The following is a 25,710-nucleotide window of genomic DNA, read 5'->3' on the forward strand; positions in this document are numbered from 1 at the left end:
AGAATAATACTTAATACTATTATCAAAATAAATCTGTAAGTGTTGAAAATTTTCATATTGCCTCACTATTTTTAGATTTGGACTCGCCTAATCATATTTAGCTTAGCTCTCTTTTTCTATGGTTTTAGATGACAATTTCAAAGTCATGACAGATGAGATTTTAACAGTTTCATTATTTCTCGATTTAGAAACAGAAACCGAATCACAAATTCTCCCACACATTATACAGTGATAAATGTTTTCTAAAAACTGACTCTTACTCACATTATACACCATCAAATCCYTCTGTTATATTACAGATTTTTAGTGACAGGTTAAAAGGACAGAACAAAAGAGATGATTTCTTGACCAGATCACACCAAGTAACAGAYTGGAAGACCTGAAATGCAACTCTGAATATTAGTTTATCTTGCAGCAGTATTTTATTCATGTKTATATTTTATATACTCCTATGAGATGAACTTACCTGAATTATTATTCAGGGGACAGCCAATGAGAACTTCATGATGAAAAGCACAAAGTAGAGAGAGCTCTATAGAGCCTGGGCTTTGTCTATAGGGTAGGATTTCCTAAGATGCTAGGTAGTGTGCTGTAGAATAGTCTTCAAAACTAATTAGAATTCTGTATTTATACATGCACTGATGTGTGTAGGTCTGTAGCAAGTCTTTGGCAAACAAGAATTTACAAAAGTAAAAGGTACATTGTGAAAACTTGGTGAAATTGTGTCTCAAAATAAATATTACATGTTTTGTAACCATCATTAATATCTCCTCAAACGGAACAGGTGCAATGCCATTGTTGGCAAATGATGACACATCAAGTAAAAGGGTCTACTCAGTTAAATAACCAACTGAGAGACTTACTCAGGGTCCCGTGGATAGAGATTAACAAACCATGAGGCATTTCCAACACACGCTGAGTTCTAATGAAAGCTGATTGAGGTTATAAAGTACTTAAATATGAAGCACAAGCATATTAGCAAGGCTAAAGGATTAAAGTGAACTTGAAGGAGACAGGGCAAACTGTTACTGTAGCAGACAAGTTATCTAAGCGCAGCTATGTGTAAGCTTTCAGCTATTTCATTTAACGGGTGCACATGGGTTYAAAACACAGAGGCTTTGTGGACAAGGCAGTTAAACTATTCAGAAAAAAAGCACAAAGTATAGTAATAATTTATAAACATTAACAAGGTTGTATCGTATTTGCAGACATTTCATTGACTGAATCCTAATAAGCTCACCAGAAATAAATCAGTATCAACCATGGCATATAAGCCCAAAGGGATAAAAGACGAGTTGTGTTAAGAAAACATATGGATGAAGTCAATGATGGCCTTCAAAGTAGCAGCTTGCCCCACCTTAAAATTTGTTGTGGGGATCCTCTCCTCCCAACTTTAATTCAGCTTCTCTACCTTTCTGAAAAGTAACGAAAAAAATCTGTCTAACAAGATGTATACTATAGTACATTATCTAGAAGTTTGCAAGCATTACACTCAATATWTTAAATGTATTATCCGCAAGTTTGTCCCAGTGGCTTTAGTAGACAGCCATTTCACACAAAAATCATTAAATATAACCAACTACAGGCASGCCTGATGCTCTAATCTTCTGAGAGTCTCAAGGACCACTATCACCCTATCCAGGAGAGACATCCACAAGAGCAAAATTTATTCCAATAATGGAGCTAGTAGATACATTTCTTTGCCCATAATAACCGAATTAGAAGCAAAGATTGCAGTAGATACTGTGCAGGGAGCATAAGATGCTCATTAAATTAATGTCTGCTCTTTGCAAATACCTTTTCCCCACACGAGCTGCAATTCAGGTCTCRGCTGCCATGCCACAATGCAGCTGACCTCTGAATCGCTCATGTTCCAGAGTTGGCCCTCAAGCGCTGTTCTCCTTTTGGGTTTTAAATCACACAGCACACCTAGTAATACACATTKCAATCCATATTGATCTCAAAGATTTGCTCGGTCTGCTTTTGRCACAAGATCTTACAAATGGAGCCCGTTAGATTTGAGGTGAATGCAGATGTTAGGTGATTAAGCACTGTATGTATGGCATGCATTCAAAGCTTCACTCTTATGCAAATAAGCTTCTCYGCAGAACCAAGGATCTTCAAACATAAAATTAATGCATAGGCCAAGTACTGAAATCAGGTAAGTGGTCTAAGAATCAAACAGTTGAATTTCCTATGAGAATTTGAGTAACAAGTACCCTTGGTAAGTTAAACATGCCCAACAAATGCTGAACAACAAACAATACTGGCAAAAGAAAAAAAAYGCATCATATCATAGTATGATGCAACTTTCATATTGTTTTATATTGTCATASAATACAATGTAAAGCCAAAAAAATCTTTATGAAAAATCTTTATTCAACATATCTCCTCTAGAAATGCCAGTGTACTGATATTACAGAGAAAGGACAAATTTGTAATCGCATTTTAACTATCTTACGCATGAAGCACCCCTAGTTTTAGTGAGCAGTTAATATTGCTTACAATTATCCATAACTGTAACAAACATCAGATTTAATAGTAATTAACAGCTTTTTCAGAACTTTAAGGAACAGAGAAACGTATGAAGTAGAGAGAAGGAAAGCCCAAGCCAAGTGTGTTATATTGAACTGACATGAACTTGTGTCCATAAATCKACCTATAAAGACACCTTAGAGCAAACTGCAGAAGATTCAAACACAAACATGTCACAACATTTAAGAGATAAGGCCTTTATGGGTGCTTTAGCATCCACAAATGAAGTCCTAAACCGAACTGAGACCTTGGTAAGGGGTTCACATGTGTGTGCATGAAAGGAGCAATACCCTTAACATTGTTCCCATTCYGAATACAGAAGCATCTGCCTGTTCTCACTGAGCACACAGATGCAATAAACACATTTGAAAAGCTTATGTCCAGACAAGGACATCGTCTATCACACAGCTGATGGTTTGTTTCTTAAACACACAGAAGACTAAATCACCAGACCACAACAACTGGCTGTATTACAAGTGTGAATCTTTGGCTGTCCCTGTGATACTGCTAGCTAGAGGGCTGCTGCCACACCCATTCCTACAGGGGCAGAGCGCTCACAGTCTTAACAGGGCAGGAAAGAATTACTCTCAGTTATCTCACATGAGATAAGAAAAAAAAATATATATATATATATATAAAAGCAATGATTTAATTCAAGGAATTAGAGCAATAAGGCATTGCTATAGGATGTCTGGATTAACTCCTCTCTCTGTTACAGGGATTTAGTTATCAATATTGGAGATTATATTTCACCACCTAAGAGAAGAAATGGAAGGATGCACATAAATATCTTGATTAAATAAACATCCTGTGACAGAGAAGGAAATGCTTGTCAGAAAGAAACAATGACTTTTGCTACATCATCTATGCTTTCTAATTTCTTACAAGTGTGTGTACACATAGAAATGCATTCTTAGACTTGAGAGAAAGCCARGAGAGATCTCCCTAGACTGGCTTAAAGGACAAAGCAGCATTCTGTACCAAATCAATAAAATTCCASCAAAATCAGAAGCATTCTGACTTTATTGCAGAAAGGCAGTTAAAATCTAGTTTCAACCACCAGACCCAGTATTCAAAACTGCCATGTGATGTTTATATTCAGCCACTGAGAGCCTTAGGAAGAGGCTCTGGACTGAAGGAGAGAGGCAAGGCGGAGGAGTTTGAATGTTAGGACGAGCAATTGATTTGTTAAAAGCTGTTTATTAACCCACACCCAGAGCCCCATGTTCGGTTTCCAGCCAATTTTCTGACACATACTTGTGGCATTTTGCCTTTTTGATGGAGCTCTATTTTACTTCACTGTGTTCTGGGCTTAATGAACTCTCCATTTTGTGGTACTGCAATATTAAGGCAACACAAAGGACAGTACATCTACCAGACACAAGTGAAAAACAAAAAAAAAAAACAAAACAAATCATCTCAAGGAATCAGTTATAAGCAAAAATAAACTCCAGAAGTGACTGATGAGCAAGGGGGGCAGAAAATGAACTGAATACTTCATCAAAATCAAGCATCAGAGGCCAGCAAAGGCAGAAGAGGTTCCAGCAACACTCCCAGTGAAGGGCTCACAGGACAAGTAGTTCTATTAAACCCAAGCTTTTATTTTTAAACAAACAACTAAGTATCTCCTTGGGCAGCGGACAGCTCGCACAGATCACGTCGACCCTTCACATGGAATGGCCCACGATTTCTCTGCAATTGTTTAAGCAGCTAGAAATAAGGCTGGACCTTATTCTATGAGCAGGCAGYAAACCACAGCACTAATCTCAACCTTCATGCGAATTTCTGCTCATACTGCTTTTATGTAACATTTGTTCAGAAAATCCAGGTGGCCTATAAATTCTTTTGCTACATAAATTATTTTTATCATCAAAATATACATGTGCACATGCACAGTCAAATATACTGGTTGTCTATGCAATRGAAACTTCCCACTCCTAAATACCTTTTTAACATGTCCACAACCAAGTGGACCATTCAGATGCTAGAACCATCTTTTGTCTCTGTAATTATTCCACACTTTTTCCTAACATGATAATCCCTCCATTAAAAACAAACAAACAAAARAAATCCTGAGAATCCATTTGCCAGGACCAAAAGTAACCCTTTAATMACTCCCAAAACTCCATCTGCTGTCATTTCTGTGCTCCTTCTCTGCCATAAAAACTGCTTTATATTTTCTCTGTGCTTCCATTACAAATCACATGCAAGTTATCTAAYGGGACTCCGTCTCCTGGTCATAAGTCACAGACTCTGAGGGTTCACAGAGTCAGGGTAGCACCTGATGCCACCAGGTAGGCAAGAACAACTAGGATGGAGTGAAAGAAATAACAACAAACTGGACTGGAAACAAAGTAGATGCTTTAAACTGATCTGAGGATTTCAAGTATTTCTGGAAATYTTACAGAGGCCACAATTAAAAAAAAGTTACTATTTCAGATTAGAAGGTAAACAGTATGATTGTTCTAAAATTACAGGGGGACATTCTGACCAAAGGCTTCAACATGGTTTTCACCTGTTGCAATCATTCATTTAACAAAGCTAAAATTGGGTATAAAGTTACTTGACAAAGATTAATAACCTTCTATCATAGGGTTAGCTGAATAATCACAAATTCACTGTTTCCTGCCACAGGGGTGTAACATCCCCAAGCAGCCTTCAGACAAGATTGGGAAGAGGCAGCAGCAGTGTCACRTCACCCAGCTTAGAGCCAGGATACGTACAACCCCTAAACAAGAACGAGCATCACTCCGCATTACCCATTTTCCATCTTATCACATGGCTGCTGCACTGACATTCAAGTTTAAGACTAACTAATGCACATTCCTAAAAAGCTTGGCAGATATCACGCAAAGTTCTTAGCAGTCTTTACTAAAAACAACCATACCAAATTAATCACATTAGCAACTAAGTAATAACCAGCTAGACACCTCTAAATTTTCTTTCTGTTGAAGACAGTCCTCCTCTCCAGTTAGGCTCAGAGCTAACCCAGGACAATGAGATAATTCATTCCCTACTTTAAGCTCTCTCAGAGATGAGTCTCAGCATTTTTATTTTTTTAGCCCACCTTTCTGGTAACTTTACATAATCCACTCTCACTCACTTTCATGACGCTATCACTCCCTGGTTATTTTTCATTCTCACTTTCTTGGCTGCACCACTGAAAAGAGCTTAAAGCCATAAGACCACCATACGATCCTAAAACAAATTTTCTCAAGACACAGTACCACAGGACCACTTTCAGCATCATATCTACTTCTGGGATGTAACTTTAGAACACTGAACTCTAACACAACATTAAAAAAAGAGAAATAACTATTTCTCAGCATTTCTATCCCACACTATCAAAAAACYTCCCTAACTTCAAAGTGAACCAAAATCCCTAAATTTTAGAATAAAACCAGTTTCTGTGTATATTCCCGCTGCCCTCTACTGTTCAGAATATCCAAGACATCAGTTTTCATGTTCTCAGGAGGAACAAAAATCTAAACAACAGTTCTGTTCCTCTTCAGAAAAGAAATTTCAGAGTACATCTGCTTGCCCTGAGAGATGCACTGCATTTAGGGGGTTTTCTTTCCTGCTCTGCACATATTCCAGCTAACAGAATATTTTTATAGATCAGTATTAAAAATATAATTTGTGCTTGATGTTTCCAACAAATAAAAGCAAACAACAGGAAATGCATTAACAAACTTGGAGCATAGTTCATGTAAAGGCAGAAACATTTTCAATGCCTGTTATTGATGGCACTTAGGACTTAAGTATCTAAACCTTTCAGGAGAATCATTTACATCTCTACCAAACAAAATGGCAGTTCCCTTTCAGTTTCCTCAGAGCACCAAGTTTTATTTCTACGTTCCTTATTGTGATGGATTTGAGCTTTTCTGGTCAATGTAACATAAAGTGAACGCTGAAGTGAACAATGAAATGAAAGTTATATTCAATGTGTGTAACATTAACAACAGGAAATGGGTGTGCATGTACGGGATGCTGTAAGGACAAGGATCAGCAAAGCTTTGTTTGAGGACTGGTATTTATTCTGTCTTTATTTAACCTCCTTCCTTCCCCCCTTTGGAAGGCAAAGGATGGTATCAGCCACTGGAATCTAGCAGAGAGTTAAACATGCTGGAACTTTTTCCTCAAGTCCAAATCATATGGAGAGACATCAGAAAAACTTATTTTTCCTTAAGAATTCTTTATTATTTCAATGAATAGCAACTATTATTACAGGATCCTTTTTCAGTCAGGACTTCAAGACACTTTTGCTACATAAATTCTTCTTTTAATTAATGCTTTAAATCGATGCCTAGGGATTCTCAACTCACCCAGCTTATAAAGACATAATTTAAAAACATTCCATTAGCCACTTAGATTCATCCCCTGTTCTCTTATGAGCAGTGCTGCTCCTCAGCCGCATTCAGCTCTCTCTTCGCTCAAGTAACGCAACAATCAGCAGGCAAATAATTCCCAATGCTTTTGCCTTYGGAAAGCTGACCTGATACGGTTGTACTTCCTGGCCTTGCATGTTTGTGTTTATTACAGCTGTAGCACTGAAACTAACATAAACAAACAAATACTATTTTAAAGCTCTGTACTTAAAGGCTTTGTGCTCTTAAACACATGGAGACTTCCTCTATCTGGAACTGCCTTGGTTGCTGTTGACCATTTAATTACATGCACCAGCCATCACTTGTGGTTCCAAAATAAGCTGCTCCATCCTTGTGAGAAAGTATGAATTGCATAGGGTTTTCTCGGAACAAATTCATAACACCACTTCCCATTTGGAAAGCAGACTCAAAGAATTTTTTTCTTTGTGGTTGTTTTATGTTTTGCAGAATTTAAGAATCCACTGGATCTCCTCATTGTAGAAGAGGCAACTGCTGATGCTCTGCACAGCACCAGAACCACAGCAGAACAAAACAATTTCCCATAAACTAGGCTTCTGTGGGCTTTCCACTGGCTTCCATTTTAATAAGTTCCATTCATCCCTTATTCTAATACTCTATTGCTGSTCTGCTTTCCTTCAGTATCGCAACATTAAGCAGCATTGTGCTGATGTACCTTTAAAGGCGCAATCAGGTTCCTGGATATGGCTTTGCATCTGAAGTGCCTCATATCAAAAGGATAAAATGTATTTTTTCTGCATAAAATAATAATTAATAATAATAGAAAAGAATTCACTTCTACTTAAGATCCATGTTGTTCTATGGTGGGGTGTTCAATACACATACACACTTCAGCTTCATTTCTCAGAAATATGKGATATTGATTGATGCCTTGTGACTCTATTTTTTTTTTCTTTATTTGTTCTTTAAAGCTTGTGGTGGACCAGTTTCAACCAAAACTGCCAGAGGTAAAGACTCTAACTAATGTGGAAAAAAATACACAAAGAGGAGACAGAATTTGGGCCTACCAGAGAATTTATATGATTTTTGTTAGTCAGACACACACATCTCCCCACTATTCCATGAAAACTGTGGAAATTAAATTCCTCCTGCTCCTCCTCCTCCTGCTACAAATTTTCAAACAACTGATGTGTAAAATATACATCCACAGCAAATACATCCAAAAAATCACCAGTCTTACAGTACAACCATTAGCAGTCAGCTGTCTATTTTTAATCTATTTAATAAAGATGGAGAAATCTTTCTCATTATATCTGTTAAAATAAGTTCATGATTTCTCGAACTATCTGAGAATGCTTCCTCTGAGACTGTTCCAATTTTGATTTATCTTTGTAATATTCGCATCTTTGTAAATACAGTTTAAGTGAGAGCTGCATAAAGCAGTCCAGGTGACACCTTACAGAGATTCTGAGTAGACCTTATCATTCTTACATCTGGGAAAATTTTAGCCAAATAACAATCCAATCTTAAGCTTCAAGACACCTCAGCTACATTTCTTCATAGTAAATCTTAGAGCATATAGACCTTGTAGGGAAGACTTGCTATCCTCACACACTGTTTCTCGCCTGTTTGTCACATTTCTAGGAACTTCCAAGTAAGGTATATTCAATACACATATAAGTGTTAAAAAAAAGTTGCTTATCAAATGCAAGCAGACTATCTAGTTTCCCAAACAGTGGATAGATGCTAGAGTCTAGGACTAGACCTGCAAAGTACAAGAGATGAGATCTGACCCAAAGCTACCACTCCTACCACAAGCAACTGTCCATATTTCAAGTCATACACAAGTCATAAAGAACTGTCAAGGAGTAAATACCAACCACTGCAACATGCAACACATGCAAAATATAACAACTCTCACTGGGGATGATATAGATCTTTCTAAATTAGGCTGAAAAGTTTAAAATGACGAATTTTAAAACGTAGACTGTTCCATTGCTTGATTACCACTGCAATTAGGAAGACCAGTTTCCCCAAGTATTTATCCTAAATCTCCCTTGCTACTTAGCTCTCTCATTTCCCTGCTACCCTTGACAAACACAAGGAACAAGTGCCACATATTTTCCCACACACTCAGAGAGCAAGTCCCCTTTTATCTCACTCAGTCTTTTTTTAAGCACACAATCATCTCCACATTTTAAAAACCTTTTCTATATGCCATATTTTCTGTGTTTATCAGTCTTGCTACTTTTCTGTCCACACGTCTCCAAATGCAAGGTCTAAAACTGCATCCAGGTCCCCAGGTGATGCCTCATGCATAATCTGCACAGCTGTATAGTTTACTACACTAAATAGAACCTGCTACAACTTCCACATAGACTTACGCTTATAGCTACAAATGTTCCTGTCTAAACTTGAGCATCAGTCAATATCATGATTTTCACTTCTGGGGACACAGGCAGAGATGTTTACACAAGTATGTTAAAAAATAAACAGTAGTGAGGGCATCTCACAGTGCCATGAAGCACCAACATACTGATAAAAATAAAGTTACCTACGTCCTTGGTAATATGAGAACATATTACTTGAACTTTTAACAATTGTTTCCTCCTTACAGAAGGATACACTCTTAGCTAGTCAGCATTTCAGTTTTGTTAGTAACTACCTTAAATCCTGGAAGAAATACCTATGTAATTTCATTTCACTACAACGCCGTGCACGCACACAATGAACAGCGAGACAATCCCTCATTTGCACCTACCTGCTGATGCACAGAAAGGCAACACCACACCATGAGGTACTTTGTACTGCACTCAGATTTCAGGAGGTTTCTTTATCTTCAGTGTGATATAGAAAACTCTGCTACAAAGAAGTCCCTCCGTGTCCCCTTGGGTGTTCGGCAGGAACTCCTCCCTACGCCGCCACACAGTTTCTCTCGCTTCCTGTCATGCAGCGGCCTCGAAGTGTCAGCAGCCGAGCGAGGTGGATCGGCAGCTCTAGCTGTCTCKTGCGGTTGCTCTCAGGGGCTTATAACGTTTTAAGCAGACAGAAGTATTTTTCAATTTGCAAACAAGCATAAGGCTATGGCACTAGAATAGAGTCATCATTAGCGTTTATTTTTAAGTAATAGGCAAGTCTTTTGGGACTTGGAGGCTGCATAGCTCTAAGGGCGGAGTAAGGGGGGAGAAATACACACACCACCTCCTGCACGTGTAGTTCTCAATTTTTAACGGCAGTAATGGGCTTTGAGCTTGAAAACAGAYAATATCTTCAAGTGCACATGCCTTGGGTACTAAACAAAACAGCTGGTAGGTGCTGGGTGGAGCTTGGAAACATGAGGTCACAGGAAAGTTTCACTATTTCAGAAATGAAAGGAGCTGCTCAGCAAACATACTTAAACCAACAGAGATAAGGGGGGGAAAAAATCACTACATGTTAATCTGCAAAATCCAGGGCCAAAGATGAATTTTGGCAGAGCGTCCAAATTCTGGGCAAGCACATAAGCATCGAATGAAGGCAAAGTACAATCCAATCCCCTTGGGAGAGTCATATAGCTGATGAAAGAAGCTCCATTTCTGCTGATTTTCCCCTAGTCTAAGTAAACAAATCTTCAGCAACTGCCTCCAAAGGGATGCACTGAATTTTCACTACAGTTAGGAAAGTTATATACTTTAAGCATCAAGAAGACATTCTAATTAAATCTACTGCTACCTTAAAATTTTCCAATTCAAAAATTGCTACTTCAATGACAAATTTCCTAATCAGCCTGAATGTTCAAACTGAGGAACTCATTCTCCAAAAACTCTTGCACATACACACGCTGGCCTTTAATTGACTGAATTTAGAGTTAATACATTTATGGGATCACATTCCAGTCTCATAAACCAAACAGCAGGATATACTGCTTCCTTGGGAGTTTTTTTTATTCACATGCCAAAAAACTTAATTCTTGAGAAGGGAGGGAAAGAGCGAGGCCTCCTCAATGACAGACTCCTCCTGTCCTCAATGACAATCACCCAAACCATCCCTGCTGAGCAACCAGCACTAGCATGCACTATACTCAGAAAACTGCCTTACCTGGCCATCACATTAAATTATACACCTCAAGGTAAGAAAATCTAAAATAGCATATGATCCTTACCTGCAATTTATCAAAATGCTTAAGTTTTTATATATTACCTGACAATTTATATTTGCATATGACTCATACACACAAGTTTCCATGTACATTTGAGCAGCCCTCTTCAGAATCTAGACATATGTAGCTGTAAAATTTCCTTACCCAGTTTAGAGACAGGAAACAATTTAAATTAAATAGAATCCCCAATCATCACACATGACTAACGTAGTGCTTCATAAAKCGAGGGAGTGAGTGATGGCTTTCCATTACCTTCCCAGCCTCTCAAACTGCATCAATGATTCTGGACAGGACAAACCTTAGAAAGGTTAGTGTACTAACCTTAGAAAACGTGTGTGTACATTTGTAGGAAAGACAGTGCATCTTTAGATTTAGAAAACTTACTGATCAGTCAAATAGTAGAAGACTGAAAATGTTTCTAACTCATATTTTAAACAATTTTTTTTTAGAAGCATGCTATTTAAATCATTGAAACCTTGCTTTGTTAACATTAGTAATACAAGAATACATATTACGTAATATGACTAGAAATTATTTAAACTACTGTATGTCATCCATAATTTGTCAACTCTTTTTATCCTAGTTTCAAATAATAATTGCCTGATACATGGTTACTTATTGTGCTTTTATGCATGATTCATCAACAGAGACAAAGCCTGTGTTCTAGCACTTTCAGTATTACACACTTTCTAGTTCTGTGCTCAAAAGTAGATTCAAGGTGGAAACATAGCTATCAGAAGTGGAAAAAAAATCACAAATAAGTACCTATTATGTAAGGAAATACTGTGTTTCTTTCCAGTGAAGATATTCAATAACATTTCAAGCACTAAAAAACATGAGACAAATCACTTGGATCTAATTCAGGTCTTTAGTTGCTGGAACTTGATACAATTCCACTTCTAAACCAGTAAAACTTTCTATGTTCACATTACTTCAGGATTAATTCCATTCTAAGAGAAAGTTCATTTTGAATGAGTCATCTACAGGAAAATTCAGAGTTTTTAAAACATAAAGTGTTGTAAACAAAGAAAAACAAGGCAAAAAATTACATCTATTAAGACATTGAAAACAAATCAAGGTTTAAAATAGTGAACTTAACAATAAAAAGTTAAATACCCCTATTTACTTTCTCACATTCATGAAAAATATTCAGTAATATTTCAGTATTTTTAAATAATAGCTTATCCTACAGCTTACCTCTAACCTCTTACCTCTACATATACACACATGCACACAATCATTGCACATCCCTTACGTCCTTACACAGCACTCTTGAATCCTCCCTACCCCATGAGGTCTTTTGCAGCTTGCTCAGACCAACAGATACCGGCCTGTTTCACAAAACTCTGCCTCTTTCCAAGAGGGAAGCATGTCAAGGCAAATCTGAATTTGGTTAGCAAGCAAAAAGTACAGCAGCTCTTCAGTCAACCGACACAATGTCTTCAGTTTAAAGGTAAATTAACATAAAGTGTTTCTGCTGAATTTGTGGAAGACATAAGGTGAAAATGATACCAGTTAGCAAACAATTCCTTTGATAAACAAGGTCCCTCAAATCTATGTAGACAGAAAATATAAAAACGTTAAAAAAAGTTTCAGGAAACAAACATTCTAAGTCTATATTACCAAAAATTGGTCAAGTACTTCCCTTCTGGGGTACTGTATAGGCCTGAAGGGAAGTAAAAACCCACCTTAGCATTATTTATCAGACTCTCTCAGTTGAACACAGTTCACTTTTCTAAGAAAATCCCTACAATTCTACCTAGTTCTACAAAGAGAAACGGAATTTTCTTCTGACCGAGATTTCTTGAAGGATTCTTTCACTACTCTTCACTTGCTGTCACTAGACCTAAGTTATTTCTCACACATTCTGTCACCGCAGTATAGGAAACCCTAATCCTTTACCACTAGAATTTGATGCTCCCTCACCTAGACTCAAGTACCTGTTCTTAACATAAACAGAGAAAGCTCTGAACAAAATTCAGAAAGTCCATAAGTGACACTGAGCAGTAGATGTTAAGTTCTGAACTGCATTCCTGGAAATTTTACCTCAACTGTTGTCTACGTCTAGATGTGCCTAAATTGCCTAGACAGCTCATGTTCTTACCTTCCACCTGCCCTGAATTATGATCTTGCTCACAACCACTTCAGCTTTCACCAGATAGAGCTAATCAATTATTATTTCATACCTATTCCCAATTTAGATTCAGAAACTAGGACAATTCTCAAAAGTCTTTTAAGGAAAGGTGCAACACATACCTAGGGGATCAAACTTCAGCTAGGTACATGATACTGGTTTCTCCTATTCTCTCTTGATGAATATTCAAGACACTGCAGAAGCCTGATCGGCTTGAGATCTAACTTCCCATGGAAGTTGCACTAAAATTAACAAGACTTTATTAGTATTTCTTCATCACTACTGCCATAATCAGGTTATTTACATAAAGGGGTGGGATGTTCACTGACATCTCCTCTCCTGTTTTACAGGTATTTGTGCCTTGTACCATTTAATCAAAAAGACTGCAGGACATTTTCTGGACAAGATCTGGACTCTGCCTCCCAAGGGGAGGGATGTACTAGATCCGCTGGCTCCACTGGTCCATTTTTCCCCTTGGGCCTATTGTTCTTACAAATGGCTTATCACAATGGAAAGCAAAGACTCACCACCTGGAACCACGTTTTAAAAGAGAAATACTTCCTTGGTATATCTGTACAGGCTGATTTGAAAGGAAAATGTGAAACCCAGCAGATGCTAGAGAAATAAAGAGACAGCGTAGTATTCCTTTTGTACAGGTTCATGCAAACACCAGCTTTAGGATTCTGACTGTTATTTGCAGTAGCAAATTGCCAGGGGAAGAACTCCCTTCTGTGAGGCAGTAGAAGGGAAAGTGCTGTTACCTTTCTCAGCATCACTGAACAGAATAAAAGAACCTAAATCCAAAATGCCATCAGTGCAAAACTAAAGAAAATATTTAAATCCCAGATGTTATGTAAGCAGACATTTTAATTCTCTTGTGACCATGATTGACATATTTGAAGAAAATGTAGGATTTTCCTGACTATAGTGATGGGGAGTATTCAGTGACTGTATTCTCCATGTTGCTGTGAATGTTTTTAATCATTAAAGCTCATCCATGAGATAGAAAATATATTAATTTTTAACAATTAGGAAAATTACTTAGAATTTTGGTGCAAGTCTAGGAGCATTAAGTTCTAAGTTGCAACAAAACTGAAGTAGGTAAGCAGGCATTTTGAAATTTCCTGGTAACATTCAGATTTCCTTATTTCACTTCCTGGAGACATATAAACACTTAAACTTGGTATGCTTCCTTATATACTAATTTCATACTGATAAAAAGTATCCTTTAATTACCAAGGATACTTTATAACTTCATAAACAACTAGCAGCGAAGGTTAAAAGGGGAACTCGTGACAGTTGAATAAACCAGACAGATGATGCAGCATTAGATTTGGCATTATTCGTTCTGATTAGTTCTATGCTAATGCATGATACATCATTCAGTCTTCAAGAGGTATGGACTAAGACTATATTTTTTCAGCACTGAAATACAAATCATTCAGTACTGCGGATGGCAGGAGTCTAAAGCAAAAATTACAATACAGAGAGTAAGAAAAATCCCTTTGACACTTGGCTTAAACAAAGAAACAAAACCCTGTATTAGTAGCTTCCGTAGAATCCTGAGGGAAATTTGAGCATGTAGCCTACTGTTTGCATCTTGAAATTTCCTTAAGTAAGCTACTGCAGTAAAGAATACAATCAATCGGTTGAACCTTGATTTAGTGTTAGTTACATTGCATATATATATACACTCACAAAAGGCATGTGAACACATATAAAAGTCAAAGGGAGGCCTTAGTCCAAGGAAACTAGCCTCCAAGATACCTGGCTCAACATGAATTCATTTTAGAGTAAATCAAACCATTTTAGAGTAAATTGAATGTTACACTTGTTTTTCTTGCTGCTTTATAACATTCGCCTCCAATGCTCTATGTACCTTGCTGACAACAGCAACAATATGTGCCTGAAGGCAAGCATGGCTAGAGCTCGTATATGTTGTAAACGTCCATACATCCAACAGGTAAGGAGATCTGAGGAAAAGTATCTGAATTCCAGACGGCAGCTGCCCCAAAGATTCAGCTGTACCACAGGGCCACATTATTAACCCTTCCAAAGCAAGTTTCTGACACTGATATGAACTGCACATCATGTCACCTCCATAAGCAGCCCTTGGGGCAGGGGGAGGTAGGGAAATTAATTCCCAAGAAATAGGCAGAGCTCAAGTTGGAATTCAATTGGAGAGGGGTCAAGTTCATCCGCTGTTGAACAAAGAAAACAGCAGTAATGACAGCAGGAGGACAAGGTAACACCCATTCTATGATTAAAGACAGGAAACCTGCTATATAACAGTACATCAAACTTAGCTTTAGAGAACGACAAGCGGATCTATCTGCTTCATCACACGGTGCTTCCAGAGCTCAGTATTGTTTGCATGTGCAAAACAGTCAGCATGACAGGTTTATAGCATACACAGAATATTTCTGCTATAAATAACAAACCACACCCAGAACAAAAATAAATTTGTTACAAAGCACTTAGAAATATCTATTAAAAAAAGTCCTGTAATGCTGGAGTAGTTCCATACACTATGCTTCAAGAAAGTATTTGTTAAAAGAACAGCTAACATGAAATTATGAAATCCCTCCTAAAGAGAGATACACTATTTTCATTATTAAATAACAATAATAAAACAACAACTGTGATTTAACAAGCAAGATGCCTACTGCTTACACCTGCAAGATTATTTTATTGCAGAAGCTCAGGAGACTATTCATTTCAAAAATGCTTTAGTCAAAGTATTCCATTAGCACTCCCTCAAATTCTTACCCAAGGAACATACAGTCTAAAATGTCTTATATACAACCTAGCACATAATTAACCTGAAAATGGCCCTGTAAGATAGGTTACTGAAAGTATTTAATGGTTCAATACTTAACTTGCAGATGCTTTCATATGTAAAACCCTTAGACTTTTATTAAAAAGAACTGATGAACTGAGTTAATGAGAACACTGCAAAATCCTAATCTTGACAGAATTTTATTTAAATRACAATCCATAAAATATGCACAGATTTGCCATTGGACAGTCAACCTACTAAAACACCAGCAAAGTTTAAAGACACCGTTCGCACCTCCCGAGCGCAGACTATTACCTTTTTTTCTAGAGTTCCCTGTAAAGGGTCTATCCAGGATAAAAATTCTCTTTCAATGCCCTTTATGGAGACGAAGGGTCAGCACTGAAATTGAGCAGGTGCCAGCGGTGCAAAGTAAACTTTAATTATTCCTGAAAACTTAGCTCATCAACGACATCCCTCTGACATGTATCCTGGATTCCTTCAGCATTGCTGTATGAGACAAGCCTTGTAATTTACCTACACATTGATCCTATAGAAGGATAAAGGATTTATCACAGACCTAAACATTAGCATATCTGCAAATGATGTTTTGGTTGTGTTTCAAAAAAGATCTTCTSACATGACATAACTATGTCCATACACATTGTAGATAGAACCGGGTTAACATGATAATTAAACTGTGCTGAATCAAGGCATCAGTTTGGAACAAAACAAGTCTTCAGTTCTTCAACACTAACTCATCATCCCCAACTGCTTTTTAAATTCAGTGTATACATTAAGCATACAACAATTCTGATGTGTGCTTGGAACTGAACATGGAATTGACTGTTATCCAATTACGCAAAAGCCACACAATGAATTCCTGATAGCATCTTCATTTTTTGCCAACATAAACCTTGCTGTTCCAAGAGAAATTAGTCTTGTGACTAATCAACAACAGTTCTAATGGTTTGTTCAAAAACAAAACCAATAATAAGCTAAAATATTTCAAAATCCTTCCATAGATGAAGCAGGAGGGCATCAAAACCAGTTTTTACAGATAAAGATGAGTGTCCAAGCTGTCTACTTGCTGAAAATAATGAGCTCTAGTCTTACAAGTTATAAATTGTRTGCCATGCAAAGCAATTGTTAACATTCCTATACTTCTCTGCGTGGCTTCTATCAACAGACTGAAGTAAAGTTTCACCCATGGCTACACAGACACTCAGCTCCTATTCAGCCTCATCTGTACTGTTTAGGATYCCTCTCCCAATACATTAACCCAGAGCAACATAAAGAATTGCTAACACCACATTTCAGCGACCTCCTGGCCCAAGAAAGCTCAMTGCTGGACAGAGACATTAGAGCACTTCCACCACGACAAGATAAGAGAGGAGGAAATGCTGGGACAACTCRGTTGTGAAGCAGGGCTGACAATCCCAAGAAAGGAGGAGGAGAGTTAAGAGAAGAAGGCAGAGCACAGTAATACATCAGCCACTGGAAAATTGGCGGGGGGGGGGGGGGGGGGGGGGGGGGGGGGGGGGGGGGGGGCAGGAAGAGAAAGAGGGGGAAGATATGGAATTTGCATTCCGTTTCAAAGAGAAAAAGAGAAAAGGAAAAGATCAGGATTCAAGTATACACCTACCACCCTTTTAATTAGCTGCAAGAGAGCAGGAAAAAAAAAAAACCCACAATAAGCCATCCACAGAGGGAAAGGAAGGAGCAAACAGCAACAGACCTGGCCTACAACGCCTGAGACACCAGCAAGACCCCCCCTCGTGGAGGGACCTGCCATTACACAGTAATAAATAAATAAAATAAACAAATAAAAGCATCATTGCAGAAAGTTTGTAGCAATAGGTGCTACTATTTCACCGAGAGCTATAATGTTAACTAGGCAAAATAAACTTTTTTACGCTCCCCGAGTAAAAGCCTACTGAAAGAATGCACACAAATACTAGGTACTTCGAAATAATAGAAAATGATACATTCTTTTTAATGTATAGAATAACTTGTGTTTTAAAATCATACTGGGGTTACATTGGTCCTTATTATAATAATGGTGTTTAAGCACATTTGATCAAAAATCAGTAAGATTTTGCATCAACAAGTATGAATAATGATACCACTGTCTAATACCACTTTTAATGAGTCTCTGGCATTGGTAACACTCCTGCCTAAACAATCCAAGAGAGACAGACTGCTGCCTTTTCATTTTTTTTTCCTGATAATGTCCTTTTCTACAATTAACCATCAAGTTGCAAGCAAAGAAAAACTCTTGGCAACTTTTATCTTGCTTAGGCAGGCATACCTGAAGGGAATACCAACACAAACCAAAGAACCCTTCGTAGATACTGCTCTCAGCAAGTGCAGAATTCTTCCCCTCAGGCTGGAGAGCCCCTTCCCTGTCAGCCCCCCACCCTGCCCTAGACACACACATGCTCCAAGCACAGAAACCACGTATGAATTTCAAAGTTATCTTCAGCACAGTTAGCACCTTTTTGTGGCAAGCTTCTGATAAATTAGATGAGCCTTTCCCACAGGTGACCACATCTGCTGCTTGGTTATTTAAATGCCTTYGCACAGCTAAAAAGGAAATGAGAAAGAGGAGGAAATAGAAAGAAGCCCAGTTGCAGTAAACTGTCTTCAATCTTCAGACAACTGCACACCAAGCATGTGCCAATAAAATATTTCAACTAGAAAAAGTTGACTTAGATTTCACTGTTYGTTCATTTATTTAATTATAGCATTTCAGTTGTTCTACCAGGTTGAGTGAGTAGGAAAAGAAGATAAGTCACCACAGCTTTTTTTAATAGAGCCAAACGTTTGTTTAAAACACAGAGGAAATGATGTCAGCTCTTTGGGGCAAAGAATGGAGAACTGTGCCAGTGATAAGCAGAGAGGAAACCTATATCCTCTTCCAACACCTTCTCTGCTAACTAGGTGGCCATTTTGATTTTCTGCAGGTTTCTCCACAGCCAGCTTAAGTGTCACCATGTCAACAGTGGCTGCAAACCACCATGCTTGCAAACATACTTAAATATATCATGGGGGGGGTGGGAAAAAAAGCATGTAAAGGCTTCCATGCCCACCATTCGCCTAACTAAAGACAGTCTAGAAAATTATCTGGCAAGTGGAAATAAAAAGTGGGTGATTTTGATGAGTCAAGGGGAGATGGAAAGAAACTGAACTCTCAAACTACTCAGGAGAGATTTTTTTTGTCTGCATGGATTCAAAAGTTCCTTAAAAATAAGCTTTTCCAATTATACAAGAACGTAACTCAAGTTTGTATCTTAACCAGCAAACAATCATCCTGGCATCTTCTAACTGTAGCTGCAAAACTGCACAAGCTTCTCGAGGAATTTTATTAAAATAAACTGAATTTTACACATTATGTGGTGACTTTACAYGTTGTTTACACACACTGACCTGTATATGCACTAGGAACAGCATGTGGCACTGAGTTGCACCATCCCATCAGATATTCACATTCCTTCTTACCAAGGCCTGGCCCCAAGTTACTTCCAATCCACATGTCATCTTTATTTTCCAATTCAACACTTGCAGTCAACACAGTATCTTCCAGCCAGCTTGTCCAAAGGCTGAGCTGATACACCCCGACRGCTTTTTAAGACTTGGGCTCTCTCCTCTTCATTTTCACATCTTTGCTTTCACACCCAATAGTTTTCCTCCATCTCTCTGCTTCGTCCCCCTCCACRCTTTTTCTCCCTCAACTTCCACTTCTTTTGCTTTCTCCCATCCTGACAGCTCCTCTTTTCAAGCTACTGCTTTTTCTCCTCGTTGTTCTCCAACTACACCTCTGTAACCTCCCATCTTCCTCTGCAGTCTTCTTCTTTCAGCCTACCAATCACATCTGCTCCATAACCTCCGGCTTTCCAGCTTTCTTATTACACCATCCCTCCAACTCCTGCTGTTTTTTGTCTGCCCCTACAGGTTCTATGTTTTTGACGCTCCTAAATTACAGTTAGGATCATAAATATTGCCCCTCTAATGTCCTCTTCTACTTGACAAGCACTTGACCATACGATCTTCTCAAAAATTAAGTTGCTGTCTGATGTGTAAATGCAGAATCCACATAGGGCTGAGCATCAGCCCTATCTGGTAAAAACCTTGAACTTCATTTAACACATGATTTATTTCCCCCCTGTTAAATCAATACTCTTTTTTCCATTGATTCCTGGAATTTTGTCCCAAAAATCTCAAYGTAATTGCTGCTGTTACTTAAAAAGGACAGCACCAGCTTTCTTTTTCTCCAGCAGTACCTACACACAGACATATACAAAGCAAAAATGCACAGCTCACCTTTACTAAAACTGCATAACTGTTAGATACATGGAAATCCCCATGGGGAAAAAAAATATGGTCTCTAACCATGAGACTCAAAAGAAAAGCTTAGCATGGAAAATTAAAAAAAAAAAAGTGCCTTCTTCTGATCAATTTTTTTTTTTTTTTTTTTTTAAGTAATAAAAGACAAGCAGAAGTGCAGAGGAGTTTCCTTGGTAAACGTTTGGTATCTGGGCCTTCCTTATCTTATTTTGGGGTTTACGTTAGTGTATGTTGACTGATGCTTTAACAAGCCCACTCCATCAGCCGGAGATACAGACAGACATTTTAAACACAGTGAACTGACTGCAAAGTGAGAACTTGCAAATAAAACACATGTCAGTTTAGTGATGTTTATAAGTCATTAGTTCTGAACAAACCAGTTCAAAGGTTTTGTCTGTTATACTCAAGGGTGGCAGCACCCAATCATTGACAGTTCCATCATCAAAACTGACTTAGTTCTTTTACCCAATGTGGTTTTACTCCCACCTGAAATGAAACACCACTAACCTTTTCATATTCACCATCTGAATCAAAATCTTTGTGATCTGAATTCTCCTCACTGGGATTTTCATAACACACTTTTTCCATCCATCAAAACAAGGCTGATGATGACACATTGCAAGTGCCAATAGAAACTTGTTTCTGTTGTGCAGTGCTCCACTGTCTCTGTATTTTAGCATTGAAACAGTTCCAGTGCACAACTGATAGACATACTTACTTGAGGCAATAGCAGTTTATTTCAAAATATTAATATTTGGAAATACAAATGCAGATTGCTATACATATTTCATACAATATTACAACATCCAACTACCTATGTTAGCAATGCACAAATTTCCTCAAAAATGAAGTGCTATGCATCTCCAACATGCCATATAAATAAAACATATAATCTTCATAAATGCTCTGCTGAACTAAACCAAATTCTTGAGGTCCAACATAAATCAGTTCACATTCATAGGTGAAAGTGCAATAGGTAAACCTCTATATGCTGAACACAAAGTGCATATAATAGTAAAGCTCTTATGCAACCCAAGGCAGACATGAACTCATAGTGTTAGCAAGTATTTTGGTTCTGTTTTATTTCATTTGCACTTCTCAAGTTTCTCTTTACTTGGTGATTGTGGGAATACACATGCTTCCACATTGACTTGCTTTGATAACCAATAAGACAAAAAAAGTTTCTTGTTTTTCCTGGATTGTTGTAAATCCTGCCAATGTTCATCATTGCTCAATCAGGCTCCCACAAAATGTGTATATGTAAGCTTTCAAAATAAGTGACTTTTTACAGGAATCATATTATACAAAAAAAGCACTGTGTATATCACTTTAGCTTTGTTAACATTTTCAGATGTGAAAACTCATTAATTTAATTTTAAAATCACACTATGTTAACTCACTTAGGCTAAATTGGCTCTCCCATTCTTCAAGTTAAGCCAGAAAGCCTTTGAGGAAGCTACAAAGTTTAAACTTGCATTCTGCAATTATCGTGCCATGCTTTTAGTACTTACTTGCCTTTCTGACTAGTACAAAGTCACGCTGCAATAGGTGAAGCAGAATGGGAATGCTATAGATAATATAAACAAAACAGCACGAAACTTACCCCTCTGAAATTCCAGCCCTTAGTAGAAGGAAACAGGGAAAAGTTGTTCTGCTGCTGTTCCTTTGGCCTGCAAGATGAGACAAAGAAAAGTGCTTACTGTTAACATTTTTAGTTGTCATATTTTCTATATCAATAATAGAAGAAGATCGAGGGAGAAAAGACAAACAGGCTTCAACCTTAGATTTTCTTGGCTCTACTCCTGACAGGTTTCTCTCCTCCTTTTTATTAAAAGCTGTAATTTAGAATGAAAGCCAAGGAATATGGCAGCCTTACAAGTCTTCAGAGCTCCACTGCATTGACACATAGTGAGAATCTGTCATTATCTCTGCCACTTTTCTGCAAGCGGAGACAACCTGGACCTGAGCAGCACGAGTCTATGAAGCTGCTTCACGGCATGTGGCACACAATGGTGCCCTGTGCTAGCTATACCAACTGGGGAAATTAAATAGCCTTCAATCCTAACTTTGGAGCTATGTTAAACATCGATATTAAAGCAACTCAGTCATACTTTTGTGCCATGCTAAAAACTACAGAGAAGCTGTAGTTTTCCCAGCTTTTACTTGTTCTAAAATCCTTCTTCTACCCTGCAATTATCCCTGCACAATTAGTTCTGAAAAGCAACCATAACATTTTCCACTTTATTCTGCAAAGTGCTTTTATGCAATAAGTCCTTTTCATCAGTAAAGTTTTAAACCAGTTTAAGGCAGGCAAATACTGTTGTCATTTTACACACAAAGTCAGATCCAAGTTTGAGAGAACCTGGTCCTGCCACCAAATTCTTTGCTAAGTACACAGTGCAGTCATTTGATTGATTGCGTGGATCGCAGAAACAGTGACAAATATCAACAGAAATATAACAACAAAGAAAAATAAGCAGCACAGGACTACCTTTTTTTGCAGTTAAAGGTTGTACCAAAGGAAGGTGCATAATATTYCAGACACTTATATTTGACTTACTAAGCTCCAACTCTGAAGAAATGAGTTCAAAACTCCAAAGAGTCAACTCAGACACTTGAAAATTTGAAAGAGATCAGCAAGATTGGACACTTGCTGCCCTGAGAGAGGGGGAAAAAAAATCCACTAAACAGGAAATAAAAAAAAAGAAGCAAGAAAGAGAAGGATTTTCCAGTAGCTGCACTGACTTCCTCAACACAAAAAAAAACCCAGGGCTGAACGATTTTTATAGTTCTACTGTCAAAACTTGAGTGGGAAACACATTAAGGATGCAAGCCAGCTCTGTGCAGCTGAAAGCCTCCAGCCCTGCAGCAGGCAGATGCACCAGGGAGCTGTCCCACACCTACTCCTTTCCCAAGCCTTCTTCACATTTGTTTACACAACGAATAAATGCACACTCTGTAAAATATTCCGTCATTACTAAAACCCARGGAAGCTACACAGCATCTTCAACATCTACATTTGATTACTTTCATGTAAAAATAGGTCCATTTTATGAAGTGGAAAAAATGTGGATTAAGCAAAATTCTACCTTTTGACCTAAAAATGAGAGATTACTCCTGATGGAGTATTTCAGCTTCTGAAGAAATAGAGACTTCATTTAAAACTTGAAACATAATTTACTTTTCATTTTTAAGTGCAGAACAATACAACTAASTGTACTTGATATAAATCACTGTAAAAGCACCTCCTGGACAGATGAACCATATTCACAAGTGAATTGGAAAGAGCTGCCTACAGGTCAACACACATTGCTCGAGTCACAAGCATTTCTGTCAAGGAAGACTGCAAAAGTCTCCTATAATATTTTTCTGTAAAAAGACAGCATTTCACAAATATTTCACAAATATTGCAGATGACATTACTGAGATTATTAGCTGGTTAGCTTTGAGTGAGCAGCTTAAAATTATTTCTGTAATATTTCAAAAATACTAAGAGCTAGCAATAACATGTTCATTAATTTGTTAGTTTCTACATAATCCATAGCTGTATCACAGATATATGCTGAATTCTTTACAAGGAAAGCAACAACTCATAGTAAAGAAATGTTTGCTCATCACCACCCTGCAGTCAGCTGTACAGATAAGATCCTCAGGTCCATGGGAAAAAGAGATCCGATGGCAGAGCTTAAATGGGCCCCATCGTGAGAGCACCAGGGAAACCAAGACTCCAGACAGAGTCACAACAATGTTCATGTTCAAGAAAACACAAAGTTTATTCCATTTTGTTTTCAAAATAGGAGTAACTTCTCATCAAGAACTTAATGCTGGGAAATCCACTTAATTTACCATTCTCTCTACTTAGAGAGAAATGGAAATATTCACTGTGAGAAAAGAGATATTTCTACCAGCCTGWGAAATCCAACCAAACAATATTGCACTGTTAACCTATACAGAAACTAACACCTTTGAAATGATCATTCAAAGGCCATCACAACACACTCCCAATAACGAAAATAAGTATTTTCTGAAAACCCTTTTTGTTTGGATTCATTATCACATGGTCACCATGTGACCATGGTCACCACGTTGCTCTTCTTTAATAGACACTGTTAAAAGGTCAGAAGCACTGGATGAAGAGGGCAAGAGTATTTAAAACAAACAATATTGGGACAAGTAAATGCAATAAAAGATTTTTAAAAGAAATAATAAATTGTCTTATTCTCCCATTTGGATCTTTATTCTTTTTTTCTATTTCAGCATGAAAGGATCAAAATATACGTCCACTGTAGAAAACTCCAAATCAGACTTTTTAAATCTATGGTTAACTCGGAGCATGCTACAGGTTGAAAAGGAAAAAGGGCTTGTGCAGTGTTTCAAATAAACACTATATGGTATTGTTCACATCTACCTCTCAAAGAGGCAATGCTAAGTCAGTCAGTCAAGGAAGGAAACTGCTTTTATAGAATGCAATCAATTAAGTGACTTGCAATTTTCAAAATAATTTCTCATTGAGGAAGATTATTCCTGCACGAAGGAGTGYTTCAAAAGAGGGGATGTACTTTGGAGTGACAAGAACCACCCCTGCAAGATCCCTTCGAACACAGACTGCTTTATCTTAAGATCCTAATAAGTCTGTCACCAAGGGAGCTAATTAACTGACTTTTCCCAGCCAGTTAACTTCCATGTGCAGTAGTCCTTCCCTGAAAAGTTGAAGGTGTACTGTTGTTGACCACTAGAGTGACAGAAATACAGGGCAAAAAATCCTACTTATTTTAAATATTGTGAGCATTGAAATTTATTTTGCTGTGAAAGATGCAACTGCAATCAAAACTGTTGGACTGATTTTTCTGTTTGTTTTTTTTTTTTTTCTTTTTTGCACAAGACCATATTCCCCATCTTACTAAGATCCATCCTAACTTTGCTGTTTGTGCCTTCACCTTCCTCACACTGCATAAAAAGTCCTTCAAGACTGTCTGCGCTGCAAGATTCGTGACTGCGTTGTTGAACTAACAGCGAGAGACAAATCTTCTCAGCTGGACCRGGGAAGAACAAGCAGGTCTCAACTGGATGAGTCAGTCTCCCAGGAGAAGTGACATAACCTTCGGTGTGGAGCTCAGCCTCGCAAGTCTGACACTCCACCATGGGCTCTGTGTTAACCATAAGAAGCTGCTTTCCCATTCTTAAGAGAGCCGGGTGGTACTGGAATCAAGTGAAACAGCAGCCTCATATTATGCACATCGCAGTACCTCATGATGTCAGTCAAAATGTAAATAACAAAGATGCAGTCCTGAGTATATACAATAACAGCAGAGACATYGTCCTGTTCCAAGCAAACTGCCTTTTTTAGCCACACACGCCCAGAGAGACTCTGCAAGGGGCAGAGCTGATCAAGCGCTCGTTTCCTGTGCGGCCTGCTGCTCCCGCCCCACRGGAC

The 25,710-nt window shown here is 38.0% G+C and overlaps 1 long non-coding RNA gene across 1 annotated transcript in view; it reads right to left on the reverse strand.

Moving 5' to 3' along the window:
- The window catches only part of LOC112944070, a 46,819-nt gene that overhangs the window by 1,364 nt on the left and 19,745 nt on the right, over positions 1-25,710 (reverse strand). The window contains exon 3 of the long non-coding RNA XR_003248707.1: positions 21,880-21,946. This is a non-coding gene — a long non-coding RNA (uncharacterized LOC112944070). The remainder of the gene's footprint in view (positions 1-21,879; positions 21,947-25,710) is intronic.

The sequence above is a fragment of the Nothoprocta perdicaria genome, unplaced genomic scaffold (assembly GCF_003342845.1).
Source record: "Nothoprocta perdicaria isolate Ctin4 unplaced genomic scaffold, notPer1 scaffold_16, whole genome shotgun sequence".
NCBI classification, from domain to species: Eukaryota; Metazoa; Chordata; class Aves; order Tinamiformes; family Tinamidae; genus Nothoprocta; species Nothoprocta perdicaria.